The following is a 22,184-nucleotide window of genomic DNA, read 5'->3' as shown; positions in this document are numbered from 1 at the left end:
CTTGATATGGTTGAACCTATCAATTTGTCCTTTCTGGCATTTTAGAGAAAAGGGCATGGAGACTTGTCTATTTGTATTGCAGCTTTCCCATATTTTGCTTTTTAACAGGCTTTAGAGCTTAATTGCCTGTTTTTGTACTCTGTAAGATGCAGCCATTCAAGGCCTGACATGAAGCTGAATGTGATGCTAAATTTGCCTCGGTCCCTAGACCAGATTTAAAGTTTGTTGAAGTTTACTTGAAAGTGCCACGCCTGTAGGACTCCAACATGCGCTCAGCAATGTATGCAAAATCAGCACCATCAGATCACTGTGTTCCAATCTTGCTGGCCTTTGATGTTTCTTGCTCCCTTTACATTGACAAATTACATGCTCTGTCAACACAGTAGGAATGCTGTCATCACTGTGCGGTTGATTTGATCAGCGAGCTCAGTTTTATTTGCTGCAGATGTCATGTTGAAAAACATCATCTGCTTATTAGAATCCTTTCCTTAATTTCAAACCTGAATGCATGAAATTACAACAAACAAATACTTGGAAACCAAGTGCTTTGGAATAAAGATTGCAGGCAATAGGGGACTTCCGGTGGAGCGCGGAACCCGCTGCAGGCGAGGGTTTTTTCCGGTGGGAGAGCCCTAGCTTTTTGAGCCGAAAAAAGAGGTTTTTAGGGCGCAAAAACCTCTGGTTTTACCTCTGGAGGGTGTCTAGAGGTCCTGGTTCCCGGCGGTGCCTAGGAGCTGCCAGTTTCGGCCGTCAGGTAGCCTCCGTAAAAAGAGGAAAAGAGGTGAAGAGTGTGGCGTTAAAAGAGGTGAAGAGTACGGCGGAACGAACAGTAGGCGATCGGGCGACCATTGCAACGGCTAATAAGCGAAGCCCCGAGCCTGGGGGGGATAGCGCTCCGCTCTCGAAACAAAGAAATTCGGACACAAACATCTAAAACTGCTGAGCAGCAAGAACAAGGAAGTCTCCGAATTAACAAGAGAGGAGTCCGAGCTCAGCGGACGTCTGCTTTCGCCAAAAGACACAGGCTGTATGCAGAGCCTAAAAACGAAAGTAAGTTGCTGCTAGCGGCTACCTTTTTCGTTTCCCCTGTAACAATTTATCTCTGTGGACTAAGACAAGGAGAAGTAGCTCTCTCCAAAGAAGAAAGGGGAACAGAAACTTTTGTGAATGGAACGGATTCCCAGTGTGGGCGAAGCATTGGAAAGACAGAGAGAGCTGTATAAATACATCCCTGTGAGCTCTGTGAGTGACTAACTACAGCCAATAATTGGGAAACTGTGAGTGAAATCCAAGCTAAAGAAACCTCCGACGCCATATTAGGTTCAAGAGGTTCCTAGATGTTACACTAAATAACTTCCTAAGACATTTGCTTGGCTTTTTTTTCTTTTTTCTTTTGGTTTTGATAAAGAAGGCTGGGTTTTGGGAATTAGCCAATTAGTATTTATCTACTTTCCTTGTTTGGGACATTAAATTGGTGAAAATTGGACTTTAAAAAAAAATTTCTGCCGGAGCAAAGGAACCATTTTAAGATCTTCCTCTCTCCAGAACTTTCTTTAAGACTAGGTAGAGTCAGACTCCCTCTAGGGGTCTGAACCAAGTATTACTATTGAAAGCAGAAAATCTGTGTGGTAGCAATCCAAGACTGCGGAATAGAAGAGGCTTATCTTTAAAGTTCCCTCAACACCTAACGGGAAACCTCCTGGGATTATATACTATAGGAACCTATTCCCAAGGGGTAAACTTATTTCTAAGGGACAAATAAAAGATACTCTGGAATTGGGTTGTGAAATTTGAACCTGAATTTGAAATTGGAATATATTAAAACATATTTTGAAATTTAAACTTATTTGAAAGTACAGTCAGACGTTATATCTACTATCTACTATCTTTGTTCCTTGAAATTTGGATCTTGCCCCCATTATTTGTGCCTTCTGGAATTTCTGGAATATCTCAGGACTATCAAACTGAAGGGAAACTGTTAGTTTCCTCTTGGGAGCGTTTTTGGACCCTCAAAATATATAAATCTCTGATTGGATTAGCCCGAATGGGGGCAAGAAGAACATGAAGAAACAACTAAAGCTTTCAAAACTCTAGTGGAAGACGGGACAATATTTTGCATAAGATTTTGAGGAGGAACTGTTTAAGTTATTTGTAAATCATAATTCAATACTCTGTTTGGTATTGCTAATCTGCAACAGACATTCCAAATAGCATTTAAGGATAACACCAATTGTAACTGCAATTATTTAGGAACTGTTTAGAGATTGTATAACCTAATTTAGTATTTGATAATCGATATCTGATAGTTGGGGGAATGTCGCATACACAAAAAAAGGGGGCGGAGGGGGGGACCCCAACAGATAGAAGAGCTTCAAAACAGGAAGCAGAGTTCAAAACAGAAATATTGAGGATGTTTGCTGAAATCAAACAGAGTGAAAAGAACTTGGAGATAAAATTAGAACAGGTTGATAACAAAATTGGGAAAATGGACAAAAAGATTGAGGAGACAGTTAGTGAACTAAAGGGACAAATTAAAGAGGTCTCAAAGAGAGTGGATGAGGGTCTCAAAAAAACAAAACAAGAAATGAAAGAGATGAAACGGGAGGAAGAGAAGATAAAAAATGAAATTGCAGATCTAAACAGAATACAGGAAGAAATAAAAGATTCTATCGCAATGAATGAATTAAAACAGAGAGAACTGAATCTGAGATTGAGGCAAATACCCGAAGTGCAAAATGAAAACATAAAAGAAAGATTGACAAGAGAGATTGCGCAGTGGATGGGGTTATCGGAGGAGGAAGTTGGGAGAACAATACAAAATGCTTTTAGAATGAAAATTAGATCAAGTAAAGCAAAAAAATTCCCAGGTGACTGTCTAATAACATTTAAAGATAGAGAGATGAGAAATCAGATTTTACAAAGAAATAGAGAGAAAAGACTTTATATTGATGGGAATTATATAATCATATTCAAAGATATCCCAATAAGACTGTTGAAACGAAGAGAATCTTATAAACCATTGGTGCAACTGCTCAAGAAAAATAAGATTGACTTTAGATGGGAATTTCCGGAAGGGGTTTCGTTTTTCTACAAAGGGGTAAAAAGAAGACTGATTAGCCCGGAGGAAATAGGGAAATTTACAAGGAGATATAAAGAGCTTCAAGTAGAAGAGGAAGAGGTCAAAGGGGCAGAAGGAGGATTAAACTTAAGGGAGGAATTCGAATCAAGAGAAGAAGAAGAACAGGTTGAGAGGGAATCAGAAGAAGAGGAAGAGGACGAGGTAGGAGAGGAGGTAGAAAGATTATAAGGTAGACTTAAATTTAAGCAGGTATAAGAAGAATGGCGTTAAAACTATGGAACTGGAATGTGAATGGAATGAATGATAAGAGAAAACGGAATAGGATTGAACATATGCTAAAAAAGAAAAATTTAGATATCATATGCTTACAAGAAACTCACGTGAATAAAAAACACAGGAAGATTCTAATAAACAAAAGGTTGGGAAATGAATTTGTATCCTCGGATAAAGAGAAAAAAAGAGGTGTTGTACTATACATTAAAAATAAAATTGAATCTCATCAATTATTTAAGGATGAAGAAGGCAGAATTATAATGGTTCAAATTAAGTGGCAAGGTGAAAAGCTGATAATTGTTGGGATCTACTCACCAAATGGGAGTAAGAAGGAGTTCTTTAGATTACTGGAGGAGAAATTACTTGAGTACATGGACCAAAAAATTATAATAATGGGAGATATGAACGGGGTGGTTTCATTAGAAATGGACAGACTGAGAAAAACGGAAAACAAGGAAGGAAAACTACCTAAAACGTTCTTTGCAATGACGAAGAATTGTAATTTAGTAGATATTTGGAGGCTCAGACATCCCCTGGAGAAGCAATTCACATACCACTCAGAATCAAATCAAACAATGTCAAGAATAGACCAAATCTGGGTATCAAATGAGTTAACTCCGAGAATTCAAAAAATAGAAATACAGGCTAAGGTGATTTCAGACCATAACCCAATAGAACTGGAGTTAAAAGGCTTTGAAGAGCGAACGTTTAGGTGGAGGTTGAATGATAACATATGGGATGATCAAAAATTCGTAGAAAAAGCACAAAAAAATCTATCAAATTACTTCAGAGACAATATGGACAAAGGGACAAAAATGAGTGTGGTGTGGGATGCGAGTAAGGCGGTGATGAGGGGGCTCTGTATTCAGCAGAATGTATGGAAAAGAAACAATAAGGAAAAAAAGACAAAGGAGATCCTAGAACAGATTATGTGTAGGGAACAAAAATTGATTAAAAAACCTAATAACGAGAAGATAATACAGGAAATAAAGATTCTTCAAACTCAGTTTGCGATGCTAATAAATAAAGAAGTTGAGTGGAATATTAAAAGGTTAAGGCAAAAAAATTTTGAGTTTGCAAATAAATCTGGAAAATGGCTTGCTTGGCAAGTTAAGAGGAGAAAAGAACAAAACACAATTAATAAAATTGAAGTGAATGGAGAAGAAATAACAGATCCGAAAGAAATTAGGAAGGGATTTGTCGATTTCTATAAACAATTATATAGGAATAAAGAAAGGAATAATAAGAAGAAAATAGAAAGATATCTGAAAGAGAAGATGGTGAGGAAGATCCCATTAGACCAAAAAGAACAGTTGAACACACCAATTTGCAAAGAAGAAGTAGAAGAAGTCATAAAAGAACTAAAAAGAGGGAAAGCACCGGGCCCAGATGGGTTCACCTCAAGTTATTATAAAGAACTGAGAGACACGCTGATGACCCCGCTGATCAAAGTAATGAATAACATCTTAAAAGAAAAGGACATCCCAGGAACATGGAAAGAGGCATTTATTACAATAATACCAAAACAGGATTCGGACCTGACCCAAATTAAGAACTATAGACCCATATCGCTATTAAACACAGACTACAAAATTTTCACAGGAATTCTAGCAAAGAGATTAAAAAAAATATTAGTAAAAATCATACATAGAGATCAAGAAGGCTTCCTACCGGGCAGGCAACTAAGGAATAATATAAGAAATATAGTTAATGTTATAGAATACCTGTCCGATAGGTGTGACAAACCAGCAAGTTTAATATTCGTTGATGCGGAGAAGGCCTTCGATAATGTGATTTGGGAATTTATGTTGAGAAATTTGGAGGCTATGGAGGTGGGTCAAGAATTTTATAATGGCATTGAGGCAATATATACGGAACAGAAGGCAAGGTTGATTATAAATAACATCATCACGGAAGATATAAAAATATCTAAAGGAACAAGGCAGGGGTGCCCGCTTTCGCCATTACTATTCATAGTGGTCTTGGAAGTTTTATTAAATGCAATAAGACAAAATAAGCAAATTAAAGGGGTGACATTAGGTGTTAATGAATATAAGGTAAAGGCCTTTGCGGATGATGTGGTTATAACTGTGGAAGAACCGATAGAAAGTACAAAAGAAATATTGGAAGAGATGGAACAATTTGGGAAACTATCAGGATTTAGATTGAATAAGAGGAAGACTAAAATGATAGTGAAAAATTTGGACCAAGACAAAATTGAAGTTTTAAAACAACAAACGGAAATTGAGGTAGTCAAGAAGATTAAGTACTTGGGAATTTGGCTTTCGGATAAGAATATAGATTTATACCAATACAATTACATCCCTATGTGGAAAGATATAAAGAAGGATTTGGAGGTCTGGAATAGACTGAAACTATCACTATGGGGAAGAATATCAATGGTAAAAATGATGGTGCTCCCTAAGTTGTTATTTTTATTCCAAGCTTTACCTATACTAAAAGGCACAAAAATCTTTGGGGAATGGCAAAAGATAATATCAAGATATGTCTGGGAAGGAAAGAAACCCAGAATTAGATTCAAGTTATTGACAGAAGCAAAGGAGAGAGGAGGCTTTGGCCTCCCAGACATGAGATTGTACTATGAGGCAGCGTGCCTGTGTTGGGTGAAAGACTGGGTGAAATTGGAAGATAAAGAATTATTGGATTTGGAAGGGTTTAATAATAAATTTGGGTGGCACGCATACTTATGGTGTGATAAAAAGAGGTTACACAAGGGATTTGGAAATCATATTTTTAAGGGAGCATTAATAGAGGTTTGGGACAGATATAAGAACATATTAGAACCTAAAATCCCACATTGGATATCGCCGTTAGAAATAATGTCTGTTAAGAAAATTAATATGAGAGGAAAGTGGGGAACATATGGAGAAATGGTCACCAACGAAGGAGGGAAGTGGAAAATGAAATCATATGACCAAGTTAAAGCATTAACATATGACTGGTTACACTACTTCCAAGTAAACGAAATGTTTAAAAAAGAGTTGAAGGAAAGGGGATATGTAGAAAAGGAATCAACTTTTCAGAAAGAGATAATAAATAGTGAATCTAAAAACCTATCAAAAATGTATAAAATAATGTTAGAGTGGTATACGAAGGATGAGGAGGTGAAGTCAGTGATGGTGCAATGGGCAAAGGATTTGGGATACAATATTCAATTGGAGGATTGGGAAAGGTTGTGGAAAGAGAATATAAAATTTACAGCTTGTATGACATTGAAGGAAAACATGATGAAAATGTTTTACAGATGGTACCTGTCACCTGTGAGACTGGCAAAGATGTACAAAATAGACAACAAATGCTGGAAATGTAAACTTAAAGAAGGTACATTCTTCCACCAGTGGTGGGAGTGTAAGAAAGTTAAAAGCTTCTGGGAAGAGATTTATAACGAGATGAAAAGGATATTGAGGTATACTTTTGTGAAAAGGCCAGAGGCTTTTTTATTAGGTATTATAAGAAAGGACATCAGAAGGGAAGACCGTAAATTTTTCCAGTATGCCGTAACAGCTGCCAGAATAGTATTGGCTCAGAGGTGGAAGCAGGAGGATATTCCAAGGGTAGAAGAATGGAGAGCAAAGTTAATAGAATATGCAGAATTGGACAAATTAACAGGGAAGATCAGATATACAAAAGATCAAAAATTTATAAAAGACTGGGAGAAATTTGTGTGTTATCTGGAAAATAATTATGGTGTAAATACAACGCTGGTGGGGTTTAAAGAGGCTTTGTAAAGAACTAATGAATATTGTTTAATAGAAATATAGGAGGAAAGGAGGTGTAAATGGCAATATGGAAGAATGGAATGTGTACTAAAATAATAGCTATGAAAGAATGTCAGCGACGTTGAAGGAAGTCGAAAATGCATATGATTTGTTGTAAAATGGTTGATGTATAATGAGTTGGATTTAATAAAAGCATATAATAATAAAAAAAAAAAAAAAAAAAAAAAAGATATGACCAAAGCTGTTCGGAAACAGAATGTTCTCGATTATCAGTAGCTTATCAGCGGGCAAAACACTTCATGACTCTACTGGCAGCAAACTAACCTCCATGCTTCAGGGCTGAGCTGTAAGCAGCAATCAAAGGGGATTCAGAGTCAGGAGGTCCCAGCCCAAACAGGAAGACATTTTATAGCACTTCCTGGGTAGCTGAGATCAATCCAGAGCCTAAGAATACTTGCCTGCCCAGAAAGATGCTCCAAACTGCCATTCAGATAGCACCTGCACAACATCAGTGCAACACAGAATTGGAAGAAGATGTTTAGATTTTGAGATTCCTGGACCGTCCGTGGGCCGGATTGAGAAGGCGATTGGGCCGTATCCTGCCCCCAAGCCTTAGGTTGCCTACCCCTGGTTGCCTCTCCAACAGCAGAGGCAGCATTTAAGAGGCTCATCACTTCAGCAGAACCAGCACACACATGTCCCTCCACATTCAGGTGGCATCTAGCCCCATAACAGCTCTTTGAATACAATATGGGCATGTCTTTAAGTTAACACCTTACATTAAAAACCCGACAGCACCAAATTATCAAAGGTTATTCACCAAAGCCAGACTAAACGTCTTTCCTTCTGCAGTGTTGGATGGCAGGTTGAGAGGAGTTCCCTACCAGGACAGACTTTGCTCGTGTGCTCAAGACATCGATTCTATAAAAGATACGAGCAAGCCAGGGCTGAACTGATATTACCCTTGCTGGTACCTTTCCCGGTAAAATCAGAGGCTCACTATGTCAGGTTCCTATTGGAAGACCGGACAAATGCTAGAACATTAGCATTGGCGAAGTTTTTATCGGTGGTTGCAAGAACCAATGATCCCTATCTTTAAGTCTGAACAAAATGCTTGTTTAACCTGGAAGTAGGCTGTCTGAATTGTGCATTGCTTTGTAACAATTTGTTGGGTCTCTGGACCATAATAAAGATTGATTGATTGATTGATTGATTGATTGATTGATATAGATCTGATAGAAGGCCAGCTCTCGGTCCCATTACTATGTGGGTTCACATAAGCAAGTACAAAAGTATTTTTTTTGCAAAGGAATTTTACGTCAGATTGCCTGCCTCAGCTTTCCATGCAACTGTGATGCCATTAATCTGGGGGGGGGGGGGGAGCCCCATGCTTGCTTTCAGATGAGGGTCACACACTGCAAACAAGTTGCACAGATCCAATGTTTCTATGAGCACAACAGGCACATTAACTTTTGCACATTCCCATTTTGTCAGCCTTAATGTTCATCCACACCCGTGGGCAAAGTTTAATGGAATATAGGTGCAGTGACAGCAGATGGACAATGCCTTGTTTTTGCTTACTGGATTTTCTGTAGAAAGTAGAAATCTGGACTGAAATATATTCATATGCATATGAAATGTAGCATGCTGATTATGACAGTACAAAACTTGTGTGCATGAGTGGCACCGATTCCACAATAGACTCCCATCTGAAAGCTCCCTAATTTAGGCTCTAGAAAATCAGACATGTCTCATGGTTTTGCATGTTAAGTGTGGCTAGCCCAGATACTGCTGTCATTTGCTTGCCATGCTGATGGCAAAACCTTGCAATGAAAAATGACCTAGAGGTTTGTAAATTTCAAGTTGCTTTGATTATGTGACCTGACCTTGTAGCATAGCAGTAGTATTAGTACAATTAATAATAATAAATGGCAGAATCTATGCCTTTGGTTTCTTCTATTAATGCAGTTCCCTTTCATTGATTTCCAGCTGGACAGGAAGTTACAGTTCTGTTCCAGTGGTGAAGCATTACATTTCATTGACATCTTGATTGAATGAAACAGTCCATTCATAGACTGTTGCTGTTATCTCTGCAGAAACTGCTTAATTGCAACAGGAAATGAAGGCAGTCCTCTCTCTCTCTCTCTCTCTCTCTCTCTCTCTCTTTCTCTAATGTTGCACTTAATTTTCATAATGCTTCCTTGGTTGGATGTTGGAAGAAAATAATGGAGCCTTTATATTTAGCTCAGCTAGTATTGTGGTGTTTTAGATTTTTGTCCCGTGGACTGTGCATTTAAAATAATCTGTTAGATGCTGTATGCACATATAAGGATTAGAGGATATGCAAAGCTTAGAAAGCAAAATAGATCCATCTTTTAAGGGCTGTCAGTACTCTCACTGCATTTACATTTAGCATTACATGAACAGCCTTAGCCTCCCCCTCCCCCGCCTAGCCTTATGCACTTATCGCCTCTGCCCTGGCATGTCCATGAGGAGAAAATCAAAAGCTTCCACTTAGATTAAGTGCAGTTTAGAGTGCCATTATAGAATCATAGAATTGTAAAGTTGGAAGTGACCCCAAGGGTGATCCAGTCCAACCCCCTGCAATGCCGGGATCCAAACCCTCAAATTTGCTTAGAGAAAGCAAGTCAGATTTATAATACAGTACAGTGGTGCCTCGGGTTAAGTACTTAATTGGTTCCGGAGTTCCGTTCTTAACCTGAAGCACCACTTTAGCTAATGGGGCCTCCCGCTGTCGCCGCACCGCCGGAGCATGATTTCTGTTCTCATCCTGAAGCAAAGTTCTTAACCTGAAGCACTATTTCTGGGTTAGCGGAGTCTGTAACCTGAAGCGTATGTAACCTGAGGTACCACTGTATATGGTTTGAAGCTGTCTTGTTTTCACTAACCATAGTTTTAACAACCTGGGTAGCTGCTATTAATCTAAAACAGAGGCAAAAACTTCTGAACTTCTCAGGGCCATGTAAGAAAAGGGAGAGGTGGCACATGAGCCAAACAAATGTGACACTAGATGGCGACAGTGAGCTATGCAAATTTCAATGTATTTTTCAAAACATTTTTTAAAAAGCATTTTCACAGTGTTTTTTACATGTGTGTAGATTCCACCACGGTCTTTCTTATAGCGTGGACTTACACCATGTAGGGCTTTATATGTCACAACCAGCACTTTGAATTGTACCTGGAAACAGACCAGTAGCAGATGAGCGACAACAAGCCATTAAATCTAGTCATGGGAAGAGAAACTTACCAAGTTTATTTAGAAGTAGGCTCCATAGTGCCCAATGGGAGTTTCCCCCTAACAAAACAACACAGTAGGACTTCTAAGAAAACATGCCTAGGATTGCACCACACAATGAGATCAGTTGCAGGAGAGATTCTCTGCAGCCCATCTGCTGCATATGTAAGAGAAATAGCACATCTATCGGGATTAGAAAAAATAAAAATATGTGTGTGCGAACTTCCCTTCCCACCAGAAGTCTTTGTAAACCCTGATACCTTCCGGAGATTTTCATCCTCCTACCTTCACCACTGCGCAGAGCCCTTGTATAATCTTTTATTCCGTTTGTACGACTGGAAAGGGGAAGGAAAACAAGCTAAAAGCCTTGACAAGGCAGCATGGAACCAACATAGCAATGGGCTAATTATATGTAAGAATGGGGCTTTCTAAGCGGTAGGGCTGAATCCAAAGCAAAGCGCAGAACTTGGAGAATCCCAAGTGAGCGGAAAGGTGGGGTTGGAGACACAGAAGAAACACCAGGATTTGCGGGGGAGGAGACAGATGTCAGAGGCGGGCAGTGAACATAAAGCACGGTGGAAAGAGAGTGATGTAAACATGAACCCTTCTTCTTCTTCTTCTTCTTTTACTTCAAGAAAACTCTTTCAAGTCTCTTGGCCATTTACATATTTTTTTTCCAACATTTCTCTGATGAAAATAGGGATGTCCTATTCAATAACAATAACAACAACATCTGACTGGGTTGACCCCCCCCCCAGCGACTCTGGGCAACTTCCAACGTATATAAAAAACATAATAAATCATTAAACACTAAAAAAAAAGAACTTCCCTATATAGGACTGCCTCCAGATGTCATCTAAAGGTTGCATAACTGGTCTTGAAAGGTTGCCAGCAAAAGCTAGTCCCTTAGGGCGTATGGGGCCCTGTCCCACCAACCTCGGCCCACCCGCTGCCCCCCACCTCACTTTCTTACTTAAAGCCAATCCAGGGGATGGCATGGGCTCTACTGCCTTCTGCCCTACTGCTCCTAGTGCTTTTTTTTTCTGGGGGTACTCAAGGGTACGTAGTATCAGCTCCCTTTTTTCTCTAGAAGAAAAGCCCTAGCTGGTCCCAACAGGCACCAGCCATTGCTGAAAGCTGCCTAATCTCTATACATAAGAAGTGGAGACACTCTTTTCATCCAAGGATCAAGCATCTGAGGGCCACATATTAATGGTCGGCAGAGTCATTTGGAGCCACATCAAACTTTTTTGGGGGGGCCTCCTTCATTGAAAATTTGTGGGTGCCTGGGACTCCATGGCCCCGCATCGATGGCACCTGTGATACACACATACAATGTGAAAAGCTCTCAGACATAGGGGAGTTAATTGATATGCAATACAGTTGTACCTCAGAAGTCGAACGGAATCCGTTCCGGAAGTCCGTTTGACTTCCAAAACATTCAGGAACCAAGGCGCAGCTTCCGATTGGCTGTAGGAAGCTCCTGCAGCCAATCAGAAGACCAGAAGGATGTTTGGGTTCCAAAGAAGGCTCGCAAACTGGAACACTTCCGGGTTTGTGGCATTTGGGAGCCAAAATGTTTGTCTCGCAAGCCGTTCGACTTCCGAGGTACGACTGCACTATCAAAATGCGGGCCACACAAAAGTGGGATGATCCCATTGAATTCCACCCTATACATTGAAAGCAATTTCAAAGCGTTCTCTTTCCTTCAAAGAATTCTGGGCACTGTGGTTTACCCATCACAGACTAATAACTCCAAGCAATCCTTTATAAACTACGCTGCCCGTAATTCTTTTAGGTAAAGACTGTGTTTCAAATGCGCTTTAAAGGTATAAGTGTGTACTTTCCAATTTAACATATAGAATAAGAGACCAAGAAGAACGTACATTTAAAGAAGATTGGAAAACATTCATTGAATATATGGAAAATAACTGTATACAGCTGCAAATGCTGGCAGCATTCAGATAAATTCAACAGAGTGAATAATTTTTGATGGATGTAAAGTGGAAAATTGATTTGAATAGCTATAGTAAAATATGGAGGGATGTATGATATGTAAAATGAACCATGGAAAGAGAAGAAGGGAATTCATTGGATATTTTAAAGTTTGCCAAATGTTTATTTGTAATTGTAAAACAGAAAATAAAATAAAAAATACTATTAAAAATTAAGATATTAGTGTGGATGTAGCCTAAGTCCAGTGCTATACAATTTTACACTGTCCACACAAAGATAGGTCACAGGAATTTAGCTGTTCCACATAACAAGCCAGACCCAAATAATGGGCATCCATTAGCTTCCTGAACAGATTCTTTGTGACAGTTTTTTAAAATTTATTTAAGTATTGTGACAATACACAATATTAGAGTAATGTGACTGCCACACACACACACAAATCAGGAAGTTTTTGCTCACTTTTCATATGATGTGTGCGTTTGAGGCAGGGGTACCACTTTTGTTAAAGTGAGAGAGCCTTTAACAGACATTTTTCCAAAGCAGTAACTTTTGCTATTCCATTTGTGCAAACCAAATATGAAGCTAAACCTTGGCACTTACTTTAAAGCACATATAAAACATCAAAAGGAATAACACTCTGCAGTTAATGACATTTTCCCCCCTGCCTTCAAAGAGAATGCCACATTAACAGCAAGTGCTTCAACACCAGTAAACTATCGCCCTTCATTCAGAGAAAGTTAGTTGTATCCAACTCCCATTGAATTCCTGGATTTCTGGTGCATAGTTACTCAGGGTACTTCTCTGCTATAGTCAGGTGGGATCCAATTACACACCAGCAAATTCAGGGTGCACAATTATAGAGGATTAGGAGATGCTGCAAATCGAAAAGTTAGCGACGATTGAAGAATGGAGGATGAAGTTAATGGACTATGCAGAATTAGATAAATTAGAAGGATTTGAAACCGGCGAGACCAGAAATTCACGGAAGACTGGAGTAAATTTACGGACTATTTGCAAAGTAATTGTGAAGAACAGACGACGTTTGTTGGGTTGCAAGAAGTTTTGTGAGGAGTATTATTACAAGTATTGTAAAAATGGACAAGGGGGAGGATGATTTGGAAGTCTAAAAAGGTTGTATAAGTGATAAGTTTTGCGGTACATTTTATAATTTATATGTTAAAATTAATAAAAAAAATATTATAAAAAATAAGATGCTGCAAATCGGGCCCAATTTCCCCCAAAATTGGACTTTTGTGGTGGTGAAAATGTTGGGGGGACAGCACTGGAAAGTATGGGACAACACTGGCTTGGTTGCAATATTCTCTAACCATGGGTAGGCAAACTAAGACCCGGGGGCCAGATCCGGCCGAATTGCCTTCTAAATCCAGCCCGCAGATGGTCCAGGAATCAGCTTGTTTTGACATGAGTAGAATGTGCCCTTTTATTTAAAATGCATCTCTGGGTTATTTGTGGGGCATAGGAATTTGTTCATCCCCCCCAAAAAAAAAACTAGTCTGGCCCCCCACAAGGTCTGAGGGACAGTGGACCAGCCCCCTGCTGAAAAAGTTTGCTGACCACTAACCGCCCCACAAACAAATCAGAATGAATGTTTATTAAATAGCCAAGAACATCTGAGTTTCCTGCTAACAAATCAGGATCAATGTTCAATAAGCAGGTCATCTCAAAGTGCCCTCAGACACAATTCTCACCATGTTCAATGGTGAGACTGCACCTAGTGTGTTTAGAATTGCAGCCTTACAATGAAATCCTATATATGTCTACTCAGAATTAAGTCCTATTGAGTTCTGTGGGGCCTGCTCCCTGGTAAGCATGTAATTTATAATCGGATTAAGAATTTGTCCTCCTCCTGCAGACCGGTCAATGTAGGATCGTAGATGAATGAGATCAATTTTTTAAAATGCACTATTTCCTGGGCAGATGTATTTTATCTGCTCTCAAATCAATATCTGGGGTTCTGCCAACAACATTTTTAAAAGGTTTATATGAATTTAAATTGATAGATGTGTAGAGAGATATTTCATTTCCACCGACAAAGACTATGCTATGCTTTCTATTCACCTACCTACCTCCTATTACAGTACTGTATAAACTTTTCTTTGGTGTCAGCAGACATGGTGACAGAAATACTGGATATACTTAATAAGCCTCCGATTTATGCAGATCATACTTTGATTATGTTAACAACAGCAACTGGTCAATAAGGTAACTGAAAAATTGGCATTTACATTGTTATTGAAAAGAAAATAGGGTTATAAATGCAATTAAAAGACAGCCACAGGAGTAATTTATCTGTGATCTCAGCAATGGCATTGGGAACTAAGTGGGAAGGCTTGGAAAATCACTAATTAGGAGAAACTTTTTGGTCTGCATACCTGACTGCCATGAAACTGGCCTCCAAACCAGAGGAGGAAGATGAGCATTTGAGGTTGAGAATGTGCCTGAACCCAGCTCCTCACGTGAGTCTGAGGCTGGTGGTCAGAAACTGGAGCCCACATAAACTAACAGAGATAGTGAGGGTCCTCAGCTGTCTCTCCCCCTGAGGAATCATGTCTCCTGCAGTTCCGCAGTTCCACACCTGCTCAACAGTGCAGGGGGCCTACCAGACAGGAGACCATAGGGAGGAAAAGCATCTGTATTCAGACCAGGAATGGCCCTTTAAGAATCTACATTCTTCAAGCAACTAGGTGATGCTTAGGAGGGGTAAACTGGAGGCAGGGCTTAATCAGGTTCACAAGGAGAAAGGTGCTTGCTAGGACTAATCTAAAACAGTAGTGGATGGTACGTTGCTGCTCTCCTGACAGCTAAGGGCACCTCCCAGAATCCTTTCTATTGTGCATGTATTTCATTGTCCAATTCCTGTTCCACTAATTGCAGATAATAGCTAGGTGTCGTCGTCCCCCCCGTTAACTTTTTTAAACCACTTCAAGTCAAGTCATTTTATTATGGTCAATGACCAGTATCAAAACAAAACACTTGTTTTCGGTATGTACCGTATTTTTCGCCCTATAGGACGCACCGTCCCATAAGGCGCACCTAGTTTTTTTGGGGGGAAATAAAGGGGGGGAATTATTTTTCCCCCCCAGGCGCGGGGCTGCGGCAGGGGAAGCCTGAGCTTCCCCCGACCCCAGCCCCCAAACAGGCAGCTCTCTGCAAGCCGTGGGAGCCCAGCGCTGTCTCCCGCTGCTTGCTGAGAGGTCCGCGAAGCCTGGACACGCTGAGCTCGACGCGCACAGGCTTCAGCATGCAGGCAACTCTCCGCAAGCAGCGGGAGCCCAGCGCCGGGTTCCCGCTGCTTGCGGAGAGGTGTGCAAAGCCTGGAGAGCGAGAGGGGTCGGTGCACACCGACCCCTCTCGCTCTCCAGGCTTCAGCAAAAGCCTGCATTCACCCCATAGGACGCACAAACATTTCCCCTTCATTTTTGGAGGGGAAAAAGTGTGTCCTATAGGATGAAAACTACAGTATTTGTTCTCCTCCTCCTCAATGTAAGTATCCATCTTTGTACTGAAAGATTTTTTTTATTCAAAAATTATTGTCTACAGTGACTGGCAATGGCTCTCTAGGGTTTCTGGCAGACATCTTTCCCAGCCCCATCTGGAGATGCCAAGGATTGAAACTGCAAAATGGATGCTCTTCTACTAAGCTACAGCCCTTCGTCTAACAATATTTTTTTCTATAATCGGATTTATTTACACATAAACTAACAGAATCTATTGGAAGCAAGCAGGCTGTTAAAACAGGCAGGAAAACTAACGATTCTACTTCAGTTACAGGTAGGTAGCTGTGTTGGTCTGCTGTAGTTGAAACAAAATTTAAAAAATTAATATTTTTTTAAAGTTGCTGAATTGCAACTTATTACCAAACTTAAAACCATGGAGCGACCTGGTCTGAATAGAGACATTGGATTCTCATTATACATGATAAAGCTATTTTGAGCCATCTCACCCCTTGCTTTTTCCTGTAAGACCAATTGCAGTCGTCAACAGGTTTACCACACCTATCAGCCAATCACCCATTCCCACCACCCTTCTGAGTAATACCCCTCTCCACCCTCTCACTATATAGAAGGGTCTGGTGACTTCTGTTTCAGTGTATCTGAAGAAGCGTGCATGCACATGAAAGCTCATACCAATGACAAACTTAGTTGGTCTCTAAGGTGCTACTGGAAGGAATTTTTTTATTTTGCTTCTACTTCAGATTCTTATCAAGCAACAGGATAAAACTATCACGGGTCTCATCTGCTTTCAATCTAACTCTCTCTCTCTCTCTCTGTGTGTCGACAGATGAAAAAGAAGACTGGGCTTCTGTATCTTTAGTTGTTGAGAGGGAAGGAAGTTAATCTTACTAAAATGCCTTCTTCTTCACAACTAAAGGCGCAGGAGCTCCACTCTCCCTCTCTCTAAAAGCTAATTACCGGCCTGTCTAAATTCAAATGGGAACTGCCTTCAGTCTTTCCCCAAAACTTAAAAGGGTAGCAGATTTTCTAGGTTGGAGGCAGATTCTAGATCAGGCATAGGTACAAACTCGGCCCTCCAGATGTTTTGAGACTACAATTCCCATCATCCTTGACCACTGGCCTATTAGCTAGGGATGATGGGAGTTGTAGTCCCAAAACATCTGGAGGGCCGAGTTTGTACCTATGCCTGTTCTAGACCATTAAGGAATCTTAAATCCTTTTTGTTACATCCCTGAACACTCGGCGTTTTCCTGATAAATTTGATGAGGATATGGCAATTCACAGTAATCAAAGACAGCCAAAGTCACAACAGTCCTAATTTAAATAATGTTGACATCTTTTTAACAGTTCTTCCCCCCTCCCACTATATCTTCTGTAGCAACTATATGTGCAGATATTACCACATGGTAATATTCATCTTCATGGGGAGCAAAGCTTTAGCTGCTTATTTTCTGAAGATCAAATGCCTGGTAAAAGCATTTCCCCCCCCCTGATCCGTTGGAGATCCAAAATATAAATAGCTCTTGATACAGAAAAGATACGAGGAGCATGACTCACTGGAAGAAGGGAGCATTAAAAACCCACAACTAGTAACAGATGGTAACTTGTGAGATAACCTGCTGAGTCATTAGAGAAGTGACTGCTTTGTTTGTAGTGGCAAAGAGAGATGCATATGCTGAAATCACGTTTAACTTTGAGAACGTTGCTTCTACTAATCAAAGGGCATTTTTTTGCATATGGGACTTGCTTGGAGCAGCTCTTGTTTCAATCAGTTTGCAATGCAAACATAAAACTTGCATTAGCCAGAAAGCGAGTTTATATTAACAAGAGTTTCTCTTCCATGGTAACAAGAAGCAGATGTTCACATAAATAGCATGTGAGCGGCTCAAAGGTTATTTAAGTCTGTCGGCAAAATATGTGTTGCTTCTATACGTCATTTCTCCTTACAGATTTAGAATGCAGAAGTGATACTAGTGCATTTGGAGGCCACTGTAGTAAGTCGCCCCCCTCTCTCAAAACCTTTGTCCTCCTTATTCCCATAATAAAGCACCAATGGACCTACTTCCAACATACCATCAAATAAATGCAAAATAACTGAGATGATTCTGAGATGCCAGATTCCAGTTTAGCCACAAACAATAGTTCTTCCTCTCTCACCAAAGCAAATTAGCCATATAAAGACCCAGTATCACAGAAGAGGCACCCCACTCTCTCTAACACACCTCCTCCAGTGATAATGTGCTCTTTAAACGGAGAACTATGTCATGTTTAGAGGGATGCGGGTGGCACTCTGGGTTAAACCACAGAGCCTAGGACTTGCTGATCAGAAGGTCGGCAGTTCGAATCCCCGCGATGGGGTGAGCTCCCGTTGCTCGGTCCCTGCTCCTGCCAACCTAGCAGTTCGAAAGCACGTCAAAGTGCAAGTAGATAAATAGGTACCGCTCCGGCGGGAAGGTAAACGGCGTTTCTGTGCGCTGCTCTGGTTCGCCAGAAGCGGCTTATTCATGCTGGCCACATGACCTGGAAGCTGTATGCTGGCTCCCTTGGCCAGTAAAGCGAGATGAGCGCCGCAACCCCAGAGTCGGCCACGACTGGACCTAACGGTCAGGGGTCCCTTTACCTTTATGTCGTGTTTATACATTCGGCAGAGTCGCAAAGTTATTCCCAATACCCAAATCTCAGCAGGATTTCAACACATAGTTCTGTAACTGAACCCTGTGGAATAGTAATACTTGATCTTACCAGTGACTCAGCCAACTGCTAGTTGCAAACAAGGAAAAACATTCACTGTGGGAAACTGTACCAAAAAAAACTTTAAAGGTATGTCTGCCCACAGTAGGGAGAGAAGTCACAAATGACTGTGTGAAACACCAAAATCTCATTTACAGAGGTTTTGAATGACAGGGTGCTAACTTTATAAGTTGGGGGGGGGGCTGCAAAAAAATAGAAGGTATAGCAATAGCACTTACATGGTGATTTTGATGTATATCTCTTTAATACATGAAAAGAAAGTGTTTTAACTTCCAAGCATTTACGCATCAGCCCAGGACAGTTTTGAAACACAGGCTGGTAAAATGCTTGACTCATGAAGCAGCTGAGATGTGAGTTTTACCAGAAAAATGCCCATTGCATCACACCCCGCTTTTCCCTTCTCTATACATCTGTTGTGGGCCTCACCACAATTCCCCAGGATGCACATGAAATAAATGTACAGTATCCTTATGTTACTCCAAAGCACCAACCTAGATATGCTCTCATCTTTCTTCAACATTTAAGCCAGAAACTTTCACTCTAGCCTGTTAAAACAAAGAAAACCTAAATTTCTCTATGGAACTACAGTGGTACCTTGGGTTAAGTACTTAATTCGTTCCGGAGGTCCGTTCGTAACCTGAAACTGTTCTTAACCTGAAGCACCACTTTAGCTAATGAGGCCTCCTGCTGCTGCCGTGCCGCCGGAGCACAATTTCTGTTCTCATCCTGAAGCAAAGTTCTTAACCTGAAGCACTATTTCTGGGTTAGTGGAGTCTGTAACCTGAAGCGTATGTAAGCCGAGGTACCACTGTATGTATAAGATCACTTGTAAATGTATGATTCTTGAGCCTATAGTGTGTGGGTGTGGGTGTGATATTGCATTGTGGGAAACTTTGGGTCTTCCATAATCCCTAAAGCCTAGGGTCATGTAGGCAGGCTGCCCATCAGGGAAGTGCCTAAAGGAGTTCCTCTTCCAGAATCTGCAAACACTATTGTGTTAATAGCCCTAGAAGGTTGTCCCTGTTTGCTCAGGTACCCTACATAAAAGAAATCTCTGCATCCTGCTGAGCACGGCTGTTATCACGTAGACTACCCCAAGAAACTCTTATTTCCAGTGTCAATACTTTGTGTAAAGTCTGTCTGGAACTGTGTGAAAACGTGCTGATCTTCAGGAATGTGACACCCCAGTCTGCCTGACTTCACTTAGTATGTAAAAAAAAAAAGGTAAAAAGGTATCTGATGTAACCATGACAAATATCCCAAGTGACCCTGCAGAAGAGGATATCCTCCTTCATGCCAAAAATGCAAACCTTTCAAGAGAGTGGTTTTTTCTTTGTTTTGGGTCCTTCACCTCCTGAGGGGGGCGGGGAGGGGAGGGACTTTGTTGCAACAGATAATAAAAGATCAGCTTTGCTTTCACTGGAATTCTGCCTCAGCTCATTCATCTCTGTCCAGTAACAAACTTGGGGAGTTGGGCCATCAAAACACCCAGGCTGCTAGTTTAACTTTTTGCTATTAATTATCTACCTATTTGTAGATACGTACAAATGGCTTTTTTCTTTTTACAGAGAGGGACAGGCCCCCTGCCTCAAGGGGGTAACAGACTAAATGTTGGCATTAAAAGTTACTTTAAAGAGGTGCAAGTCTGAGAGTACGTACCCTGTTAGCATGCCTTTTCCTGATACAACAAATGAAGGTAGAAATTAATATTCAGCTGAATAAATATTTCCTCTTGACTCAGTGGGGTTGGTTATTGTGGGGAGGGGCAACAAAGCAGTGACATTAGGTGACCATATCTGGCTTAGCCCTTCCAGGAGGAGTGTGACACTCTTTTGTTTAATGTGTAATCGACAAGAGAGGATGGCAAAAATTTGAGAAGTGAAACGAGGCAGAGGCAGCAGTCAGTGGATTTACAGGCGTTGCAATTCATCTTGCTTGAATGTGCAATACCAGAGGTAATGTAATAGAGACGATCTCCTTGCCTCTCCAGGCCAAAGTAGCACTTTCCTTTTCAGATAGAGGCTACCTTTCTGGGTTTACGAGTACTTTGTCACATTGTGAGCAGACTCAACGCACATTTAAAACGCATGGCTTCCCTGTAGGAGCTGTGGTTTCCTCCATCACAGAGCTGCAAGCCTGGCATCCTTAACAAACTACAGTTCTCAGGATTATTTCGCGGAAGCCATGTCCTTTACATATATGGTGCAGATGCTCACTAGAGAAATCCCTTTTGGAGGATGACCTGGAGTGCACAGAGTAAAATACCACAGAGGAGCAGCTTGTGTTGAAGGCGCACAAGAAGGAGATCTGCAGCCTCAGGGGAAGCAACAATTCAACATTACCCCTCAAAGCACAAGTTGCCCCCATGTCAGGGACAGAGGCAGAGGCTGACCCCCTAAGGAGTGCAAGGGCTGGCTCAGATAGCTGCAAAATGCCAAAGTGACTGCCTGAAGGATTCCTCAGGAGTAGATGAATACTTCCAAGTAAGCTAGTATATCAAATATGCAAGCAAAATGGATGACTTGCAGCTGTGTTCTGAAGGCTCAGATCTAATAGCCTTCAGTTCTAGTCCAAGCATGCTATGACATTATCTTTGCACCAGTTCTTTAGTACCCAGACAGTACTCACATTTGTGTTTGTTTGTTTTTGTTAGCCATTTTCTGCTGGCACCCTTGGCCCCTTTATCGATATCTGCATACTCGTACCTCATCTGTATCAAAAACTGCTGGTACCGAGTTTTCCCTGACCCCCCACCCCGTTTTAGATTTCAGACTGTTTTTGGCCCTTGGTTTTCCTGTCGCCTTATGTTATGACTTTGAACTGTTTATTGACCTTGCTTCCTGCGTGCCGCTCTTGCACGATTAAACTTTGGCCTACTGTGATTCAGGGATTTCTCTTGTTAACTTTCAGTCTCTCTGTGTGCCACATTGTAGGCACATTGATGTAATGTCCTTGAAAAAACTTAGCAGCTGTTTCAATGAAGCTGTCTTAAAATGTATGATTAGAGTATAAAAGCATGGTTTTAAAAGCTTATGTAAATTTCCCTGGGAGGGGAGTTATCACTGAATAAATGTAGAATTTTCAAGGCGAATTCTTAGCGATCAAGCAATGGGGGAAAGGGAAGTAGTTTCGTTTACTGCAGGTTGCTGTTAAAAGTCACCAAAGCGCAGCTAGCAATGAAAGTTAGAAATGTTATGCCAGCCACTTGCTTAATGAATTTGTTGAGTAGGCTGGGTGGCAAGGAGGCAGGACACTGGCACCTGCAGTGGTGCCTAGGAGACAATTTCAGACACCCTAGGATCTGCTGGCATTAAGTTTTCACAGAACTTATACACTCTGCAAGGTTCTATACGACATCACATAGAAAGCAAGTGCTAGGCCCCCTGCATTTCTCCATCAAAAAAAGGCACACATACAAGTGGCTTTCTTTTTTGTAGGGCTGGGGGGAGAAAGTGGGTTTCTTGCGCCAACAAGCGTCACACCCATTCCATCTGCGTTGCCTAATTTTGCCAGTTCAGTGGTACCTCGGGTTAAGTACTTAATTCGTTCTGGAGGTCCGTTCTTAACCTGAAACTGTTCTTAATCTGAAGCACCACTTTAGCTAATGGGGCCTCCTACAGCCGCTGTGCGATTTCTGTTCTCATCCTGAAGCA

The sequence above is a fragment of the Podarcis liolepis genome (assembly GCF_965112155.1).
Source record: "Podarcis liolepis genome assembly, chromosome: 3".
In the NCBI taxonomy this organism is placed as follows: Eukaryota; Metazoa; Chordata; class Lepidosauria; order Squamata; family Lacertidae; genus Podarcis; species Podarcis liolepis.
This window is presented reverse-complemented; position numbering follows the sequence as displayed.